Genomic DNA, 6,000 nt, shown 5'->3' with positions numbered 1-6,000 from the left:
TGTTATCTTTTTATTTTTTTCAAATTATTTTGACTAGTCCCTGTTTTTCTTCCAAATGAACACTGGATCATTTAGGGGAAATTCTCATTTATTACCTACTATATTTTATTTTATTTTGAGGTAAGGTATTACTGGCGGTTTCTTTCCTTTTTTCTTTCTTTTTTTTAGTGTATTTCATGTGCATTGGTGTGAATGTGTCAGATTCCCTGGAACTGGAGTTATAGACAGTTGTGAGCTGCCATGTGGGTGCTAGGAATTGAACTCAGGACCTCTGGAAGAGCAGCCAGTGCTCTTAACTACTGAGCCACCTCTCCAGCCCCATCTTTCTTTTTCGTATTTCTTCATTTATGTGTATGAGGGGTTTTTGTTTGTTTGGTTTGGTTTGGTTTGGTTTTTCTAGACAGAGTTTCTCTGTGTAGCCCTGGCTGTCCTAGAACTCACTCTGTAGACCAGGCTGGCTTTGAACTCAAAGATCCACTTGCCTCTGCCTCCCAAGTGCTAGGATTAAAGGAATGCACCACCACCCAGCTTATTTTATGTGTATGAGTCTTTTGCTTACATGTATATCTATGTACTCCATGCATGTCCGGTGCCTCAGTAGGTCAGAAGAGAGCTGGATCCCCTAAAACTGGGGTTACAGACTGTTGTTAGCTGCTGTGTGACATGCTGGGGATCAAACCCGGGTCCTGTGCAAGATCAAGTACTGTTAACCGCTGACCCTTCTCTCCAGCATCACCAACCTCCCTTTCTTTCTTTAAGAGACAGGGTCTCCTTCATGTAGCCTAGGCTGGCCTCAAACTTTCTGTGTAGCTGAGGATGACCTTGAACTTTTGATCCTCCTGCCTCCATCTTGAGAGTCCAGAAGTTACAGGACTGTACTATCATACCCAATTTATATATATTTCCTTCCAGATAAAACATTCCATCCAAGCAGTGGATGGTGGTGCATGCCTTCAATCCCAGCACCTGGGAGGCAGAGGCGGGTGAATGTCTGTGAGTTCAAGGTCAGCTTGGTCTAACAAGGTAGTAAGTTCCAGGACAGCCAGAGCTACATAGTGCTACATAGTGAGACCCTGTCTGAAAAACAAAACAACAAAATCTTCCAAAGCTCATTGTGCCTAAGGATGTTCTAGGACTGGAGAGATTGCTCCCCAGTTAAGAGCACCTGTTGCTTTTGTAGGGGACCCAGGTTTAGTTCCCAACAGCCATGTAGTGGCTCAAATCATCTAAAACTCCAGTTCCAAGAGGTTTGACATCCTCTTCCAAACTCTGAGGATACCAGGTACACATGTGATGCACATACATTCATGCAGGCAAAAACTCACACAAAAAATAAAATAAACACTGGGTGGTGGTGGCACATGCTTTTAATCCCAGCACTCAGGAGGTAGAGGAGGCAGGCAGATCTCTGAGAGTTCGAGGCCAGCCTGGTCTCCAAAGCGAGTTCCAGGAAAGGCACAAAGCTACACAGAGAAACCTTGTCTCAAAGCCCCGGCCCCAATAAATAAATACGTAAGTAAGTAAGTAAGTAAGTAAGTAAATAAATAAATAAATAAATAAAATAAACGTTAAAAAAAAAAAGACTAAAGATATTCTTTTGTTGTTGTTTTCCAAGACAGGGTTTCTCTTTATAGCCCTGGCTGTCCTGGAACTCACTTTGTAGATCAGGCTGGCCTCAAACTCAGAGATCTACCTGCCTCTCTGCCTTCGGGGTGCTGGGATTAAAGGCTTTTGTCATCACAGCCAGCTGACTAAGGCTATAGTAGAGGGAGTTGAAAAAAAAAAAAAAAATCAGTCCTTCAGAGAACCTCTCAACACTTCAGGAAGTCCCTGAAACCGACCAGATACAGTAGTCCTCCTCTCCCTCCCCGTGTATATATAAGCAGTAAGGACTGCTAAGAGACACTCGGAGCCCCTGTGTTGTTGGTCCAGGGACCATAGCACTGTGTGAAAATTGTTATCCTTGCGTCTCCAGCTGCCTTGAAAAGATACTTCCAGCTTGTTGAGCGGTTTGCAGGCTGTGCACTGTACTCCAGGTCACAGCTTCTGTGCGCCATCACTCATACTGGGGTGGGGTTTTAGTGACGCAGCTGGCATTGGGTCATTTTTGTTCCTAGTAACCCTTCACGCACGTTCCTAGAAGTAACCCCAATAAAACTGTTTGTTTCACTAGGTTGGACTTTGGTGGTATCCACACCTTGGTTTGTTGTCAGTTCCCTGTCTATGGTGAGCAGAAATTTGTTCGTGTCTTCTCCAGGAGTAGTGCCACACAGCACATGTCTGTAATCCTGTATTTGGGACACAGAGGTAGGAAGATCAGGTGTTCATGACCAGTCTGAGTTACATATAGTAAGTTTAAGTCCAGCCTGGGCTACATGAAACCTCATTAAAACAAAGCAAAAACAAAAACAAAGACCCCAGCCAAATAGGAGAGGAGAGTTGGGATTGACTTTGATCAAAATACATTGTGTGTATGGATGGATTTTTCAAATAATAAAAATATTTTTAAAAATCAACTATACAAAAGATAAGGCTGGAGAGATGGCTCAGTAGTTAAGAGCACTGACTCATCTTCCAGAGGCCTCCTGTTCTGTTCCTAGAGCTAGGTTAGGCAGCTCAGAACCAGCCTATACCTCCAGTTCCAAGGGATCCAGCACCCTCTTCTAGCCTCTGCAGGCACCAGGCGTTTATTCAGACAAAATACCCATACATAAAAATAAAAGAAGAAGAAAAATTTAAAGTGCTTCATCATTGACACAGCTATACTTATTTAGGAATTCACATAAGGGAAACCGACAAATAGTTTAAGCACGGCAGCAACATTCACACTACTGACAATTTGGAAACAATCCAAATTAGAGATCGCTACATATATAGGCTTGCTATCTCCTGGGCACTCTTAAATGCAGAATCTTGGATTCTGCCACAGACCTGCTGACTCAGAACTTGTACTCTGTCAGTTCCTTATGGTATTTGTATGAGCATTAAAATTAGAGACAGGCTGACAAAGATGTACACCAAAAATATTAGCAACGGCCCAGGGATGATGTTCCCTGTCTGTTTCAAAGTTTCTAGTGCATATACCCTTGACATGCACTTTTTCTGATAGGTGTCTGAGGTAGGGAAGCACGGTACCGTGCTTGCATGTGTCATTCTCTCTTCCTGGTGCCTTTCCTGGCACGCCTTATGCAAGATAAAGTCCTTTGGGAGTCCCCTTAAGCCCTTCCCCATCTTCTCCAGACTAGTCTCTTAGCTAGCTGTGTTGTTAGTCCAGTGACCATAGCACTGTGTTAAAAATTATCCTTGCTTCTTGAGCTGATCAAACAGTAGCACATGGAAAAATACCAAGGAAATCATCCAGGCTGCAGGGCACAAATGAAATTCAAACTGGCATATAATTATTGCTTGACTTTTCTGTCTCTACAATACTGTGGACTTGGAGCCAGAACCAAGACTTGCGCACTTCCCAGCTTAGAGCCGGCCCAAAGCAGTCCATGTTTGCTAAATGGATAAAGGAGACATGCTCGTCTGGCCTTTAAGTAGCAGAGAAGTCGGCTGTCAGGATTGCTCAGAATCTCCGCCTCCCTCCTCAGAGCCAGCCTTCCAGCTCCTACAGTGAGCACACACCTTCCTCAGCTCCCAGAATGACTTCCCAGATCCCACAGTTAAGAAAGGACTCACAGACTGGAGAGATGGCTCAGTGGTTAAGAGCACTGCTGGCTCTCCTGGAGGACCTGGGTTCGATTCCCAGCACCCACATGGCAGCTCACAGCTATCTCCAGTTCTAGGGAACCCAACACCCATGGCAAAACACCAATGCACATAAAATAAAAATAAATAAGTTAAAGCCACCTGTCAAGTCCACTTTTCAAGGACAAGCTGTTCTTCTCTGCCAGCCTCCAGCCCTCATCTGCAAGGTGAAGTTCAGCCCAGCTTCTCCCCTTGTGTAGGTGACGGGGCTGACTGCAGAACTTCCCTGGCCCAGGGAACTGGCTGGACAGGTGAGGCTGTATCAGAGTTCCTGGTGCTTATGATTCTTGTGTCCTGAACCTCTAACAGCACCTGGAAAAGTGTTTTCTTTCAGCAGCTAACACCACAGGCGAGGGTGAGGTGTGACCGACCAGATTCGAAGGCCAAAGTCATTAGGATACCCACAATCCCTCAGTGACACTATGAGTAATAATGCTGACTTCAAATCTGTAGTTTATGAGGCAGGCAAAAAGAAAGAATAGCATTCCTTCACTAGATAGGTTGTTTTGTTTTTCAAGACAGGGTTTCTCTGTGTAGTTCCCGTGGCTGTCCTGGATCTTGCTCTGTAGATCAGGCTGGCTTCGAACTCACAGAGATCCACCTGGCTCTGCCTCCTGAGTGCTGGGATTAAAGGTGTGTGCCACCACACCCAACATTCCCTTTTTTTTCTTTGTTTTTAAATTCACACACCGCTCTGTCCCCTCTTTCCTCTCTTCCCAGTCCTTCCCCCCCCCCACCTCCTCTCTGCTCCCCCCCCCCCCCACTCTTCCTCCATTTCTCCCCAGAAAAGGGCAGGCCTCTCTTGGATATCAGCCAAAACATGGTTCATCAAGCTGCAGTAAGACTGGGCAACTCCCTTCTTATGAAGGCTGAACTAGGCAACCCAGTAAGAGAAAAAGGGTCCCAAAAGCAGGTAACAGAGACAGCCCCTGCTCCCACTGTTAGGAGTCCCAAGAGAAGACCTAGCCGCACCCCTGTAACATATGTGCGGAGGCTCTAGGTCAGTGTCATGCAGGCTCCCTGGTTGGTGGTTCCGTCTCTGGGAGTCCCTATGAGGCCAGATTAGTTGATTCTGTGGGTTTTCTTGTGGTGTCCTTGACCCCTCTGGCGCCTACAACCCTCCCTCTCTGTTTCCACAGGATTCCCCCAGCTCCACCTAATGTTTGGTTGTGGGTCTCTGCATCTGTTTCCTTCAGTCAGTATTCACTTCTTTTTTTCTTTTTCGAGACAGGGTTTCTCTGTGCAGCTTTTGGAGCCTATCCTGGAACACACTCTGTAGACCAGGCTGGCCTTGAACTCAAAGAAATTCACCTGCCTCTGCCTCCTGAGTGCTGGGATTAAAGGAGTGTGCCACCACTGCTCAGCCAGTATTCACTTCTTAACTTTTAATTATTTAATTAGGTAATAATTGAGACAATGTCTCACTACATAGTCCTGCCCAGAACTGGATATGTAGAGCAGGCTGGCCTCCATCTGCCTGCCTTTACCTCCCAAGTGCTGGGATTAAAAGGCATGTATCACCATGTACCCCTCCCCCTCTCTTTTAGACAAGGTCTCACTATGTAGCCCTGGCTAGCTTGGAATTCACAGAGCTCTGCTTGGCCTCAGCTTCCTAAGTCTCCCAAGTGTTGGCTGGACATAAAGGTGTGCTAAAATAACATTTATTTATGTATTATGTGTTCTTATGTGAGTGCGTGCATGCCACTGCGCATGTGTGAAAGTCAGGAATTGGTTCTCTCCTCCTATCTTGGTCCCAGTAATTGACTCAGATCTCTAGATGGGCAACCACCACTGTTACCTGCTGGCCCATCTTGCCACCAATTCACTTTTAAAAAAATGATTTTGGGCTGGAGAGATGGCTCAGAGGTTTAGAGCACAAAGTGCTCTTGCAGAGGACCTGAGTTCAATTCCCAGCACCCACATGGTGGCTCACAACCATCTGTAATGAGATACGGTGCCCTCTTCTGTATACATAATAAATAAATAAATCTTAAAAAAATTATTTTATTTTACGAATATGAGTGTTTTCTTCCATGTGTGTATGTGCTCTTAATGGCTAAGCGCCCCTCCCCATCACTTTTTAATTTTGCTATAGGGTTCCACTAAGTCACTGAGTCACCCAGGTTGGCCCTAAAATCACCACAGCCAATAATCTTGAACTTGTGATCCTTCTGCTTCAGCCTCTCCGATAGGTAGGTCAGGACTAACGTGGAAAAGAGGGCAAACATTTAGTGGTGGCCAAGGAGGACT

Source organism: Onychomys torridus, chromosome 2 (assembly GCF_903995425.1).
Source record: "Onychomys torridus chromosome 2, mOncTor1.1, whole genome shotgun sequence".
Taxonomy (NCBI): domain Eukaryota; kingdom Metazoa; phylum Chordata; class Mammalia; order Rodentia; family Cricetidae; genus Onychomys; species Onychomys torridus.
The sequence above is the reverse complement of the archived record's forward strand: the minus strand, read 5'-3'. Positions refer to the sequence as shown.